At 39.6% G+C, this 16,778-nt stretch overlaps 1 protein-coding gene and 1 long non-coding RNA gene across 3 annotated transcripts in view; one reads left to right on the plus strand and one right to left on the minus strand.

Annotated features, from left to right (window-relative positions):
• ryr3 (ryanodine receptor 3) overlaps positions 1-16,778 on the plus strand; it is a 157,393-nt gene that overhangs the window by 1,813 nt on the left and 138,802 nt on the right. The gene's annotated exons all lie outside the window — the stretch shown is intronic.
• Positions 4,130-4,926, minus strand: LOC134320112 (uncharacterized). The gene is made up of 2 exons (XR_010013603.1): positions 4,714-4,926; positions 4,130-4,387 (listed from the first exon to the last, which is right to left on the minus strand). It is a non-coding gene; the product is annotated as an uncharacterized LOC134320112 (long non-coding RNA).

Below are 16,778 nucleotides of genomic sequence, written 5' to 3' on the forward strand. Positions count from 1 at the left end.
AAGGCAGCATCTGCCATAGTATGGACGAGCATCAGTGCCCACAGCATGGCTGACTTGCTTGTGTGAATGTACCATTGATGCTGTCTACTTTGTACATCATTAAGAGGAGAATCAGAGAATAGTGACAATGAATTGCAGCTGAAGTCTTGTATTAAACATAATTCCAACAATTAGTATCCTCAGTTCCCAGATTAAAAAAAGTAATAAATTTAAAAAGTGATGTAACACAGTGGTAAACACGCATCCGTCCCAAATTGTTTTGAGTGTGTTGCAGGGATCAAATTCTGAATTTGTTTGTATTTAAAATTATGATTATTCTGTATGCTGTAACCGGCTATGGTTTACTCAGTGTAGATATAGTGCAGAGCCAGACTGGGAAATGTAAGATGTAAAATATAAATATCCACTCTTTTTTTGTTGCATTTAATATTTTAGTGGTGTGGCCAATGTATCACAACACAATTTGGCTGTGAAACTGTTCCTCTGTAATGTACTAATGTGGTGGAGTTCTTTAATTTTATGCTATTTAAGCCTTTTCTGTTTCAGAAAATGTATAAAAGAAATACTTGCATGGTTGTTCTCACTAAAACAGTAATTAAAATGTATATAGTGATAATACTGCAGTCAGTGCAGAATTAAGCCAGTACAACCTGACTGCTAGTGGACTGTAGGCTATCTGTATATGGCAATGCAGTAAGGTTAAAAAAGGCAGTATATTGTATGTCAGTCATATTTTTGGTTGCAGCTTGGTTTATTTTTCAGATGCATATGGTTTAATTGGATAGGAGATTGAATTATCCACGAGTTGTTTTCTCCTCTATAAAAGCAGCTGCTTTGAATGACAAAGATTCTTTAAGGTTAATAATTGTCACCTCCTAGTGTTTAGCATGCTTGCTGTGCAGCAACCCACAACACTCAGATTTCCAGCGTCAGTGGCATGCTGACAATCTGATTATGCTGAACATTGTTAGTCAGAGTACTGGGTAAATAATGACCAAAGTGGCAAGGTCACAGTTGAAACAGCAAGGTAACTGTTTTTTTGGGGAGAGAATGCACTGTGGTGCAGCAGGTAGTGTTAATGCTGCAAAGCTTCAGGGATTTGGGGACCTGGTTTGAACACACACACACACACACACTTCTGGTCTTTCTGAAGGTTGGCATGTTCCCCCATGTCTCTGGGTGTTTTGTCCATAAATCTGCTAGTATGATGAATTGCGTACTGTAATTTGCTCCTACGTGTAAGTGTGTGAGTGTGTAATATGGGACTGGTGACTTGTTCAGGCTGTATTCCTAACTTGCTTCAAGAGTTAATTAAATGGCTACTCGAAATAATTAGATTGTTTGTGTTGGCGGGTTGTCAGATATGCATCTGGGTAAGTAGTAAATAAGCTTTTGATATTTACGGGTACAATCAGAAATATTCAAAACCCCCAAGGAAATATGGATTAATAACGCTTTACTGCAGAGCTAGATTTTTACTCTAAATAAAGTGTTTTAGTTAAATGATACAGCAAATAAACAAAGAAAATGACCTGGATATTACGGGATAATACTGCCATGTCAGAATTATTCAACCTCTACAGAATATTTCTTTTTTTTCCATTTTATTTATGCATTGCAGTTGAGGAGGATATATTGCTGCTCATGCCTCCTCCGACCCGCGTGCAGCCCTTAGCTGAACCCTTTTTCACCCATGCACTCTGCACATGCGCCTCTATTTGCCAATCAGGGTCCTTACACAGCGTTTAAAGACCCCACCCACATAGTCCAGTCATCCCGCCCTAGCAGAAACCTGTCTGCTGCAGGCACTTCCAATTATGCCCGCTAGATGGCGCCCAGCCGACAGGTGGCAACGATGGTGTGCTAGCGGAATATCCCGCTGCTAGAATATTTCTAATGTTAAAACCTGCTGCTAGCCTGTATGACCTAAAGTTGGATTCCAACATGATTAAATAATTGGAAACTCAATAATCATCATTAATTTGCTTTAGTGGTGATGTGCTTTATAAACAAAAGGATGTTCCACCAAGCCCTAAGGCTGGGGGTTGAATAATAATGCTGCTTGGTTAAATTATTAAACATTTAAAAAAAATTATTTAGTTATATTTAAGATATTTTATATGTAAAACCCGCAGTCATACTATTGTTGGATGTATTGCTAGTAGTGTTCTTGTGGAATTGAATCCTTTGACCTGTTGCTTTTTTACCGATGCATATTTCATCAGCTTTTTTATTATAATTATTTTATTATTTCTTGATCTAGATTTTGCTGTATACAGTTGTGGTGTACATTAAGACTGTAAACTCAGCATGCTCATCAAAATGCGCCATGCGTAGATTGTTCCAAGATCCAGCGTGGGCAGGTGTGTGTAGTGTCACCGTGCTGTTGAGGTGTTAAGGTGGGAAACTTGGCAGTGAAAGACATACAGTAAGTGCAAGGAAGTACACGATGGATGTGCTGTGACCACGTCTTTTATGGCTGTTTGCTTGATAATTCAGCATTAATATTCATATTTTGTGACTATAATTAAGTTAGTTTAGTTATCTAGAATAAACTGTAAGTTAAATAAGTGACCAGGTCACTTAAAGCAACAAAATAGGTCAGAACTACAGGCTTTGTTTTTATTCCTTAAGGTATGAACACATCCGCTCATGTTATCTTCCAGTAGCAATACAGTAGCACTGGGCTTATTTGGAGTTTATGTTGTTCTGGTAGCTCTTTACATTCCAAGAGACTCAGGAGTTTAAATTTAGCCCCTATACCCCCCAGAGTTTTCTGGCAACAACTTGTGCATGGGTTGTTGCATCAGCTAGCTGAATTAACTGGGCTAGCCACTAGTCTTTTAACACCATGTTTATTGGGACTGTGGGATATTTAATGGAGGGCAGAGTGCTACTGCTAATGCAGCATATGTAAAACATCCTAAGGAAACTTTTCTTGTGTTTTTCCTATTAATAAAACTGTTTAAGACTTTGAGAACTATGTCCCAGTTTCTATAAAAATAAGATTGTCGATTTGCAAGTTGCTGTTTCTGTTATATCTTTAGTTGTGTGCGTATAATAAGGATGCACTGATCCATTCTCTTTTTTTTTAATGTAATATAAATAAGGTAGACCTGTTAGATTGAATGATACTTGATGCTTATTCTATACTGTCACCTCTTTGTAATTGAGCCTGCCTTCCGAAAGAATCTGTCACCACCAGCTCATGCAAAGTTGGACAGGTGTAATTGTCACAATGTTTTACATTTTTAAGCTTCAACACACAATTTCCATGGTGTTAGTGAACATCATACGTCTATCCTATTAAATACATGAGTGAATTTAATTAGATCTGATACTTATCCTGCAGTTTAGGTCAATATTGGTCTTAAAACCAATCTAGGCAATATAATGACGCCATCTGACGGTGGAATAATCTCATTCTGCTTATACAAAGCTCATTAGTGCCACACTGTAAACTAAGTGACAACAAGGCTGTTTATCATAAATAAAGAGACAAAGCTGATTTACATAGTTACCAAATGGGAGAGAAAGAGATGCAGATGTGTGAGAGATTTTATTCATACAGAAGTTAAATGAACAGTTATATGTATCTTATGAACCCTTATAACAAAACAACACATTTCCCTAAGAAATACTACATTTACATTTACAGCATTTAGCAGACGTTTTATCCAAAGCGACTTACAGGTATGACAGTTCAAGCAATTGAGGGTTAAGGGCCATGCTTAGGCGCCCAACAGTGGAACTTGGCGGCAGTGGGGCTTGAACCAGCAATCTTCTGATTTCTAGTCCAGTACCTTAAACACTGATCTGCCACTAATTATAGTGGTAGTGCTAATTATATACACACTACCAGTCATAAAATTGTGGTAAATATACTGAATTGTGATACCATGTTCAATTATATGTATGTATTTATTAAGCATCCTTGTAACATTGTGTAGGGCTGCAACTAACGATTATTTTAGTAGTCGACTAATCTGACGATTTTTTTTTTTGATTAGTCGACTAGTCAACGATTATTTATGTCATACCCTCCATCTCTGCCTTAACATAACAAAACCCTGTTATGTTATTTAAGTTCCAATATCAAATTAAAATAATGACCCATGAAACATGAATATGAAACTTAAGCTTGATAGTTTAATTAAATATATTTGAAACATTAATACACAATCACAATAAAAAAATTCAATTAAATAAGAAAGCTTTGGACAGCATTAGAAACTGTTATGTTTCAGAAGTTATCACTCTGGAAGTCAAAAACATTTATAACATGTGGTTGAGAAACATGTGAATGCTGTCTGTGAAGACCTCAGCCATTTGAGGGGTGCATGAATCTCTTCTCTGGTCAAAGTCATCCACACTCCATTGCTTAGTGCTGTTAATAGAAAGAGCAAAAGAGAAAGCTGTATTAATTATAACAAACTGAAGGCTATGTATCATAGTTTATTACAAATAGTGTACTGGCTATGCCAACTAAACCATAACAGGTTAAATATCTTAACTGAATTATCTGCTGAGCTAACTAGCTGTCATTAAGTGGAGGAGGCTTATTATTTAGAATGAATGCTCTCATTAACGAGAGCAAAAAATATGGAAGACGAGACAGGGTAACGTTAGGCTATAATGTTAAGGTATATAACGTTACTCCTATAAATGACTGATTAACTATTGCACTTAATGAGTTAGCTAGCAAACACAAACCTGAAAAATAGCGAACTCTTAGATAGTTTTCCGACAAGTACTCTAGCATTAACAAACATTAACTACGTTGGTTAAAGCACAAAGCGGTGTAAAAACGGTGAAACCATAACTCTGCTCTGTAGTGTCTGCGTCCAGCTCGTTTCTTTGGGTTATTTTGGCTGAAATACTTTAGAAAGTTTCAGTCTCTTTATCTTTGCCTCTCTGTCTTCATAAACTCCCCACTGCGCCATGGAAGCGATGCTGCGCCCCCTGCAGTCCCTTTAGTGCATTGCAATAATAACGACACGTCGACAAATTTTTATAGTCGACGTTATCGATTACGTTGACTAATCGTTGCAGCCCTGGAGTTCAGCAGTGAGGAGTTGTGTCCGTCAGCATAGCCATTTCTGGCCTGCAGAGGGGGCACAGAAGCACAGATAGCTAATGTTACGATTCCTTTTAAAAGTCATTGAAAGTCGTCGCTACCTAATTTGTGTCACACAGGAGTTCTTCTATACATCACTATTTCTCTTTCTCAGTTTGGACAGTTCCTCTGTCTGATAAACCTTTAACCTTCCGTTTTTTTGCTGGCATAAAGGGCACAACACCTTACCTTTTTTTAGGGAACTTAGCTGGCATTAGGGCAGCTTAGCAGTGTCACGTTTGGAACATCCCTGGACGAGCAAGCTGTCTCCGAGGCAATGTGATTACCGATTTTCTGGAGCTTCCCCTACGTAGTGGAACCATGCTGGGCACAAGCCGGGGCACACCGCTCATGTTTCTCTATCTTCAGCTTGTGTTTAGGATTTCCTTTCTTTTCTGTTTTTTTTTTTTTTGAGAACTGGGTTGTTGCTGACAGCTGGAGCAGCCTGTCGTAATGTGACTTCAGTTATCAGTTCTGCTCTATCCCTGTTCATCCACTTTCTCTATTGCAAGCTGTGGATGTTTTTGTCTTTCATCTATTACTTTGTTTGCGATCATCCCCTTTTTGTTAGTGGCTTTTCAGACAGTGTTGTTTTACCTTGGCCAAGCATTTTGCACTTGTGTTCTTGTTCTATTCTTGCAGATGTGGGGCTTCACCTCACGCTTCACTTGTGAGTAATGGGTTGCACTTAAAAGAAGAGACATTGGAGAAACGGCACCAAGTGGACAAAGCTATGTGGACATAACTTGTGAAAATTGTCTGCCTAAAATTAAGCATTGGGTACAGTCAGCAGACTGTATCACATAATTAAGGGCTCCTCTGGGATCCTGACATCCTACAGCAGCATGTGCTCCATCAGCACTGCTGATTTCAGATCGCACTGATGGAGCAGAGTTTGATGTTCCTAGTTTGGTGCTACCTGGCGTGGGTTTGCTCTCTCCGGTCCTGGAACCAGATGTGCTGAAGGGCAAAATGTCTTCTCTCATCCATCACCTTTGTTTTGTAGATATTAGGTTTTTTGACCAGAAGTAATCCTCTAGAGAGGACTTAGGTTCCTTTGGACTTAGATAGAGGTTAGACCGACAGCTGGGAAGTTATAATCAGCAACACATTTGAAATCAGACTCTGCATGAACGGATTGCCCTTATTGAGCTATTAATGTACTTACATGTATTTAAAATATTATAAAAATATGTGTTCTGTTATTTAACAGGATTTTATGGTATAAAAGACATCCTGCTGTTTTAGTCCTTTATTTTAGTTCTATAGTTCATGTGTCTTTTTTTAAAGCTCTGGATATTTTTTCTACTTTTGATCAGTCTCTAGCAAGCAAAGCACTAAAGAGCTAGAAATCAGATACTGTGTGTGGTCAGATCTGAGCGTGTGTTGACAGATTAACTGGGTTGACAGTATACAGAAGAGCTGTCCCGTGTCATTCCCGCAAATCCACCACCCTGCAGTTAAGTTCGGAGTCACCTACCGCTTCTATTCAGATGCTACTAAAGAGTTTAGCACATGAAATTGTTTTACAGAAACTTACAATCAACTTATAATCAAAATCCTTAAATAAAGAATTGACAAGTTTAGAGCTTCTAGATGTAGGTTCTGACCTGTTACTGACCGAAAATTGGTGTAATGTTTGATGCTGGTGCTAAAATGCAGTGTGTGATGTTACCTGACACAATTCATGGGAACATGTGTAAGATTTTTAAAGCATGTCAGCATTACAAGTTTCTTTATTATAATTTTTTTGGCTCATAAACTAAGAATGTCAGTATTAGAGTGGTATTGACCAAGGGGCAGTAGGGTGGATCATGGCACTTCCAGACCTTTCCTTAAATTTGTAATACAAAAGCAAATTTCATCCTAATATAGGGATATTACTTTATATATCTTCTTAAGTTAAGAGATTCCAAACTGCTAGGTCTGACCTGGTATTTAATTTTCATTCGTCATTGACTGACCACAATCAATCAGCTGTTAACTGGTACCTACACACACCTGAATAATACACCGATCAGGCATAACATTAAAACCATCTCCTTGTTTCTACACGCATGCTTTGTTAGACCCCTTTCATGCTGTTCTTCAATGGTCAGGACCACCACAGAGCAGGTATTATTTAGGTGGTGGATCATTCTCAGCACTGCAGTGACACTGACATGGTGGTGGTGTGTGAGTGTGTGTTGTGCTGGTATGAGTGGATAAGACACAGCAGCGCTACTGGAGTTTTTAAACACCTCACTGTCCCTGCTGGACTGAGAATAGTCCACCAACCAAAATATCCAGCCAACCGCGTCCAGTGGGCAGCGTCCTGTGACCACTGATGAAGGTCTAGAAGATGACCAACTCAAACAGCAGCAATAGATGAGCGATAGTCTCTGACTTTACATCTACAAGGTGGACCAACTAGGTAGGAGTGTCTAATAGAGTGGACAGTGAGTGGACACGGTATTTAAAAACTCCAGCAGTGCTGCTTTGTCTGATCCACTCATACCGGCACAACACACACTAACACACCACCACCATGTCAGTGTCACTGCAGTGCTGAGAATGATCCACCACCTAAATAATACCTGCTCTGTGATGGTCCTGTGGGGGTCCTGACCATTGAACAACAGCATGAAAAAGGGCTAACAAAGCATGTAGAGAAACAGATGGACTACAATCAGTAGTTGTAGAACAACAAAGTGCTTCTATATGGTAAGTGGAGCTGATAAAATGGACAGTGAGTGTGGAAACAAGGAGGTGGTTTTAATGTTATGGCTAATCAGTGTACGTTGCACATTTTATACATTTACACACAGAAATTGAGTGTTGAAAAGTGTTGGTTGTGTCCTCTGTTTTGTGAACTACAGATTTATTATTCTTCATCTATCACTACCAGTTCTTAAATACTCACTGAGTCTCTCTCTCATATGACAGCACGTTTTTTTCTGAGCTGTCAAGCCAGCCACCACCTCTTTTCTAACTGTGGTTTGCACAACACCATTAAGTAAATCAGTGTGATTGAAGGAAGGTGTTAACTACCCACCTCTATACACAAACCTTGACACTCCAAATTGGCACTTGTTGTGTTTGATAGTGAAGAGGGAAGTTCCATCTCACCCACCAGCATGATTAATGACATTCTCTTGATTTAGTAGCTACAGATGACTGTGGCATCACTAGAGACTACCATACTATATATGTCTATAGTCACATTGTTGTAAAAATGAAAGCTTGTAGATGTTGGCAAGCTTGCTGATGTTATAATACAAGTCACTGTGACCTATCAAGTGAATTAACATTTACCTTATTTAAAATTAAAATGTTGTTTATTAACGTTTTGGTGGATTTAGGATAAGTTTAAGGATCCAGTGCAGATGGCATGCCTTTATTTGTCTTATATACAGTACATATACATATGTACACTCACTCACTGTTTTAACCGCTCATCCAATTAGGGACGGGGGGGGGGGGGTTTGGTTGCTGGAGCCTAGTGGTTAAGGTACTGGACTAGTAATCAGAAGGTCACTGGTTCAAGCCCCACCACTGCCAGGTTGCTGCTGTTGGGCCCTTGAGCAAGGCCCTTAACCCTAAATTGCTAAGACTGTATATTGTAACTGTTATGTAAGTCGCTTTGGATAAAGGCGTCGAAAATGCCGAAAATGTAATGTAAATGTATCCCAGCTTTTCAATGGGTGCAAGGCACACAGTAACACCCTGGACGGGGCGCCAGTCCAGACTGGGTAGACACACACACACATTCACCTATAGGGCAATTCAGTGTCTCCAATTAACCTGACTGCATGTTTTTGGACTGTGGGAGGAAACCAGAGCCCCCGGAGGAAACCCACACAGACATGGGGAGAACATGCAAACTCCACACAGAAAGGACCCAGACCGCCCTGTCTGGGAATCGAACCCAGGACCTTCTTGCCGTGAGGCGACAGTGCTACCCACTGAGCCACTGTGCCGCCCACATATACATGTGTACAGTACAATGTAATTCTTTATTTGCATATCAGCTTTTTTGCAAGCTGGGGTCAGAAGCTCTGGGGCAGTTGTTGTACGGCACCCCTGGAGCTGAGAGGGTTAAGAGCCTTGCTCAAGGGTCCAACAGTGGCTGCATGGTAGAGCTGGGATTTGACTTTGTGGCAAATCAAGATTTTTCTGTAATAATCATTTTAAATTGGTTAAGATTATGAAAGTTTTCTTGCATCTGTTTCTGTTAGAGATCGTTATAATGGATCGTTCACATATTTCATTAGGCTGTTTTTATGCCGTATGCTCTTTCTGACACAACCTTCCTATTCATCCGGACTTGAGACCTGCACAAAGGGTGCACTGATATCTCTCAGTCCTGAATGGCTAGGTTCACGGGACTCATGTGCCTTCTGTATTTGTAAGCTCGGCCAGGGATTCGAACCTCACGCAAAATATGAACATTAGAATTGTTGTGTGTGTTTATGTGTTCTGTAGTTTTGTGGTTTATAACGTAAAAGGGTCATGGCTAGCAAAAAGACATAAAAGTTAACATTCACATTTTCTGTGATCTGACTTAATAGCATATTTTACATTTCCATGTAGATTGGTTCATGCGCACCTTGAAATGAAAGTACTTATCTAATAAGAGTCTAATATTAAACCTTGTGTATGTGGAATGAATGCAGAATCAGCTGTGTTTAGAACCAAGCCAGACTCGATGCAAAATAGCTCTCCGTATTCTAATCCAGTCTAGGTCCGACACTTTCATTTATCAGTGTTGGTGGAGGTTATTGAGTTGTGCCTGCAAGCTCTTTTCCCCTCTGTATGGCTGTTGGGAAGCAGTACGCATGAACGATATGCCTGGCAAAATCAAATCTGTAATACTTCTGGGTTGGTGAAGCTCGGCGGTATTATTTTTCTCCAGTGTTTCTGAGCAGCTGGGAATTTTTTCATATTTCACACCGTTACTTTTGCTGTGTCATTCTGAGTAAAATGGATTTTGCATTCCACCTTCTCTGTTTTTCTAATGTTTCTAATTGTTAGTTTAAGCAAGCAGGTCAGTATTATTTGGTGAATGGGGATTGGTGGGTGGGAATATGGTGGGGCAGTTACTACATCTAGAATCAGAATCAGAATCTTTATTTCGCCAAGTACCAGGTGTACAAGTAATTTCTTTTGGTGCAGGTGTCAACATATAAACATCTAATTAAATAATAGAAAGGTATACTATATATAAACATAAAATGAAACAACACAGCAGTGACAAACAGAACAGCATCAGACAAGGTGTATAATAAAGATGTACAGTACAGTACACTGCAGACTTCAAGTAGAGAATAGAAAAGTTATACTATATGACTATATGTATATATTATACTATACTATATACACTGATCAGCCATAACATTAAAACCACCTCCTTGTTTCTATGCTCACTGTCCATTTTATCAGCTCCACTTACTATATAGAAGCACTGTGTCCATCTGTTTCTCTTTTTAAGCCTGCTTTCACCCTGTTCTTCAATGGTCAGGACCCCCAGAGGACCACCACAGAGTAGGTATTATTTGGGTAGTGGATCATTCTTAGTACTGTAGTGACACTGACATGGTGGTGGTGTGTTAGTGTGTGTTGTACTGGTATGAGTGGATAAGACACAGCAGCGCTGATGGACAGTGAGTGGAGACAGTGTTTAAAAACTTCATCAGCGCTGCTGTGTCTTATCCACTCATACCAGCACAACACACACTAACACACCACCACCATGTCAGTGTCACTGCAGTGCTGAGAATGATCCACCACCTAAATAATACCTGCTCTGTGGTGGTTCTGTGGGGGTCCTGACCATTGAAGAACAGGGTGAAAGCAGGCTTAAAAAGAGAAACAGATGGACTACAGTCAGTAATTGTAGAACTACAAAGTGCTTCTATATGGTAAGTGGAGCTGATAAAAAGGACAGTGAGTGTAGAAACCAGGAGGTGGTTTTAATGTTATGGCTGATCAGTGTATATAACTCAGCATCAATAACAACAGTATAGCATCCGATAAAGTGTGCAATACAGATGTATAGTGTTCTGAAATAATCAGATTTGATTAAGTTTTCATGGAAATTCATGTATCAGTATTGTTATAGTCTTAGAGTCTTACAGTATCTCAGAGTTGTATTTTTAGAAAATTATACTAATCACAAGAACATTCATTTAACATTTATTTTTTTCAGCATTTAGCAGGCGCTCTTATTCAAAGCGGCTTTCACAGAGCTTCCACAATAAACATTTCCCTACTCTAGTTCAAGTAGACAACAGTCCAAGGATACAAATCTGTTGAAACCCTGTCAGAACAATTGTGTGGGTAGAAGATTTTTTTGTCAGATAAGTAAGTATGCATGTTAGTTCTCAATTTAAGTGCTCAGTAAAGAGGTGATGAAGGTCTTTAATAGTCTTTTGAAGATGGTAAGAGTTGTTTGAATGGACAGGGGAAATTTGTTTCACCGCCTGGATGCTAGTACAGAGAATAGGCTTGATGTCTTCCTCGAGTTCTGGATGGAAGATCAACACGAGAGTGACTTGTGGCTTGAAGGTTGCATGGTACAGACCAGGGGTTTTTTTTTATGAGTAGATTGGCGCTGGTTCATTTTTGGCTCTGTAGACAAGAATTATTGTTTTAAACTACATGCAGGCAGCTATCTATGCTTATATCACTAGAATAAGTGTTTGCTGCTGCTTTGGGGCTAGTGAGTGTTTCTAAACTTTTGCTGTTGGTAACTTGGCTTACATCTGGACACTCCACTTCAGGTACAGAGTAGTGACACAGTGATCTGTTTGCCTGTGGATTTTTAAGTAAGAGCAAACCGGGCATAATCAGGATTCTTGGCTGCTTTACAAAGCTGTTATCTCAAACCCACCCAAATCATATCCTGACTTTGTTCTGTCACTACTCTGTACCTGACGTGGAGTGTCCAGATGTAACCCAAGAACCAAAAAATACTGGCAGAAGCCAGATCCTTTTCCAAATAAGGATTAGATAAAGCAAAACAACAATGTACACAGTGCTGAAATTAAGAATCTCGGTGTAATTTGTCTCAATTATTGCCATATTTACTCTTAAAATGTGATCTTGTCTTTATCCAAGTGATTATTATAATAGAAATACAAGTTCTGCCTAAACAAACATTTTATTTTTCATGTAACAAACATAGTCCAATAGTCCAACTGCTCTAAATGACCGGGGTTGAATGTTCTAAAACAAGATAAATTGTCTTCACACCAGCTGCACAATGTACAATGCAGAAGGAAGTGAGACGTCCAACCAAACAGAAAAAGACCTGCAGGACTACATGGATTTTTGACAGTAGTTTTGATAAAATGTTCCACTGGTAAATAAAACAAATAAAATGTGCAGTTGACGGGAAAAAAAAGCTGCACACCAACACCAAAATGTCAACTCAATTTACTTTAATGGAGCTGCTTTGCTTGGGTTCTTTTGCTACCTCACTGTTTAAGGCCTGGTGAGATGGTGAGCATGAATAAAAATAAAATTCACAACATTAAAAAATAAAACTCAACATGTGATTAGAGAAGCAATCTGATTTCAACATGACAATGACTAAAGCACACAAGTAAATAAACAGAATTGATTAAAAATGACAAAAAATGACTTGTCTACTCAGCTACAGAAAACCTTATTCCTTTTTTTGTTTTAGTCTTTATTTAGAGACCCATGTGGGTTGCACAGGACATTTTAAATTCAAATTCTTATAGACAGCCCTAACACTTAGGTTTTTCCTACATCATATAAATAATTTGCTGTTTCAGCGGCGCTTTCAAAAGGTCAGTCACAACCTGGGTCAAAGTTCAATCCGATTGAGCTTTAATCACAGTGGCAAGTGGTAAAAACCGAACATCAAAGCTGTAATTCTGTGCATTATGTGATACTCAGGATAGTGCATCGTTTTGGTCAGTGCAAAAACGGTTTTGCCGTGTATCTTGTGTAGCCTAAGAGAGAGAGAAGGCCGGATGAGAATTTACCTCTATATAGAGATTAACAGACTTTGTTTTGCAGCTTAACTAGGTGTATTTACTAAATGGTGATAGATACTTTGGTGATAGATACTTTGGTGATAGATTGTTTCATTTTCTTTAAAGTGATTTTTTTCTAGTATGAGGCAAGGCTGCAGGAAACAGAGGTGGAACAGATTTTAAATGCATCTCGACAGCTTGCTCGTTAATCTGTTAGACGCAGGGATAGAAGCAGCTTGTCCTGAGTTTTGCACCAGCTGCTGACAGATATGAGTTGTTTACAGGATGACAGCTCAGCACAGAAAATGAGCATCACTATTAACTCAACTTTCTGTAAAGTCCTGTAGGTTTAGATCCATATTTAGGTCATCAGTCACCCAAAGCATGATCAGTTCCCATGTTAAGCCTGATTCATTTAACCGCTGTTATTTATTGATTTATTTTGTTGTGGCTCTTGCATTCTGTTGCTAATTAGCAGTATAGATCCTGCTTTGTTAAAATGACTGTTGTTAAAAGTGGTAGGAAAGAATTGCACAGATTTTTATTTTGCTTTAGTCCATTCTAGATGAGCTGGAGCCCAAAGAAGTCAGCACTGGTTCTGTGTATGTTGCTGATATATGGATTCCACAGTTAAGTCTTTAAAGTATTTCTAAGCCAGTGTGGTTATAGTCATTTTGGAAGCGTGACTTAAAAAACTGTGATGTCTGAGGTATCAAAGGTCATGAGCATTTAAAATTGATACCCGGTCTTGTTCTTTATGGAGATTTCTCTGGATTCTCTAATGTTAGAGAAATTTCTACTACTTTTCTTTGGGCGGCACAGTGGCTAAGTGGGTAGCACTGTTGCCTCACAGCAAGAAGGTCCTGGGTTCGATCCCCCGGAGTTTGCATGTTCTCCCTGTGTCTGTGTGGGTTTACTCCGGGGGCTCCGGTTTCCTCCCACAGTCCAAAGACATGCAAGTGAGGTGAATTGGAGACACTAAATTGTCCATGACTGTGTTTGATATAATCTTGTGTGAACTGATGAACCTTGTGTAATGAGTAACTACCTTACCTGTCATGAATGTAACTTAAGTGTAAAAACATGACAATAAAATCCAAATAAACAAACAAACACTTCTTAAATTTACGCCTTTAAATTCACATTGTTCTTAAACAGTATATTGTATCACCATTTTGACTCAAACTGACAAACTTTAACCCATCCTTGCTTGTAAATGACTTTGTGGATTTTATTACTTTTTAGGATTTTATTAATGCTCCTTATGTGCTCAGTCGTCATAGCATCACCTATTAACTCATCAACATTTCATCTGTTTGCCTGTGGAAGGTTTCAAAACAGGTATTTTTGATAATTCTATAAACGTCCCAGTTTTATATTGTACCTGTCTAAAAACAAATTGGTCTTTAGCATATATTTACAAAAACAATAAATAATAAGGTAAAACATTAAATATCTGTTCTTTGTGCTGCTTTCAACTAAATGGCTGTAAAAGACAGGTTACAAATCATGGCATTAGTTTTTTTATTTGTGTTTTACACACTGACCCATCTTTTTTGCCATTTTTGCTGCTTTCAGGTTGTTTGTCATCTCTTTTTAAGTGACTTTTGGCTCTTTTCTAAATCCCTTTATAATCAGTTAAAGAGCACTATTTTACCCTCACATGATCAAACTCTTTCTGCTTACATTGATGTTTAAGGTGTTTTTTAATTACTTAATCATTTTCCCGTCACCATGATCACTACTTTAATAGCAACATCTATTATAATAAAACTAGTTGCAAGTTGTCAATTTTAATGTTTTTCAACAATGTTTGTGTTCTCGTAAAACTATTTGAAGTGGGAGACTTAATTAGGCGTCTTCAGAAGTTAACTTATTCAGCATAATGGAAAATGTACAGATAATAAAGTACCATGTTTTATTTGGGGTTACTATGTTATTCTTAGAAATTAAAAAGTGAGACCAGGGGTGCTGGAGCCTATCCCAGCTTTTCAATGGGCGCCAGGCACACACTGGACGGGGCGCCAGTCCATCGCAGGGCAGGCACACAGACACACACCCATTCAACTGTAGGGCAATTCAGTGTCTCCAATTAACCCACGCAGACACGGGGAAAACATGCAAACTCCGCACAGTAAGGACCTGGCAAATCAAAGGGGGTGGGGTGAATTTCAGTATATCCTATATTCTGTATCCTATATCCTAGAGCTGACAAAACCTGTGTTTAACAAAACGGATTTTATTGCTTCTTCAGGCTCTGTAGCCACGAGACATGAAATCACTGCTGTTTTCTTTAATATGCTGTTCAGGGTGTAACAGACCACAGGCAGGAAGATTTAACGTTCTATGAATCATTCATACATGGGTCGCCTGAGCTGGTACAAATTCCCCTGTGATGAGCGCTGTAGAAGGAACCTGCATCGAGCATTTTTAGCCATTCAGAAGATTCAGTTTCCAGTGTGAGTGTAAAAATCCTGCCTGAGCTGCTGTTCTTTTTGATTTTGTGTACTGGAGAGTCTGGTAGTGGTTGGATGCCTATGTAAAGGCCACACTAAGCAATGAAAAGCCTCAGGATCTGAGCAGGTTGTTGTAGTATTTTCACTTCTTGAGCGTCAGTGTTGTTTGGCATACTGTAATGTGGCAAAGCAAGCTAAAAATCTCTAACGTGATAGTGCCTCTTATCACCTTGCCTGATATTTATGACTGCTGTCAGTCTGAGACACGGTACTTAAAGGGGGTCTTGTGTAGGATATCCCTGAATAAGTATACAAGTACATTTGCACGATTCCACGTTTCTGTCTAAGCTTCTGCTATTCTGAGCATGTGCAGAGCGTGCGTGTGAAAATAGTAACGTTCGGTGGGATTTAGTATATTCACCTTTTCTCAAGTTCATGTTCAGAAGGGCAGAGCGGGTGAGTTGTGAGTGTCTACTCGGTACAGAAACACATCAGGAGCTCTCAAGTTACGGCCTCAGGAGGCATGCACCCACCTGTTCACGTCCTTAAAGACATACACTGAGAAGGCAGGCAGGAAGGAAGAGGGGGTGGCGGGGCCCGCGCCCGCTCGGTAGCAATGGCTTTTTAAACCCGCAAGCATAGCGGTGGAAATGTGACAAGAGCCCTTAATAAGTACCAGCGTGACCCGACACACGGTGGCACAGTCTTATTGGCCGTGCATCCAAAGAAAATAAGGCAGCAAGCAGGGGTCACCCTTAGAATGGGCCTCCCTCTCATACTGCCACCTTAGGCACACACCCCACCCCACGGGCCTATAGATAGACTGTGATGCTGACTCTCAGCTCTCTACCAGATGGCCCTGCCGCTGTCCCCTGGATCACTTTGCCGCAGATTCACCAGATTCCTTGGCACTGGATCCGTTTAAGAAAAGGGGTGGGAGTGGAGCTCTCCTTCTAGACATGGAACACTCTAGCCACAGTTTCATAATCTGAATTTTTACTCTAGATGGTGAAAAGTATGTGGGCAGCTGATTATGAGCTCACTGGTCATCCCGTTCCAAAACCACGGCACTGACATGAAACGTGTCCCTCTGTCGTTTTGACAGCGTTCACTCTTCTGGGAGGGCTTTTGACAGGTACTGATATTTGACGAGAATTGCTCCCAAACTCAATAGTGTCTCACGTTGTGTACAGGGACACAGTCATGGAACAGGAGCGGGTC

Source organism: Trichomycterus rosablanca, chromosome 9 (assembly GCF_030014385.1).
Source record: "Trichomycterus rosablanca isolate fTriRos1 chromosome 9, fTriRos1.hap1, whole genome shotgun sequence".
Lineage (NCBI taxonomy): Eukaryota > Metazoa > Chordata > Actinopteri > Siluriformes > Trichomycteridae > Trichomycterus > Trichomycterus rosablanca.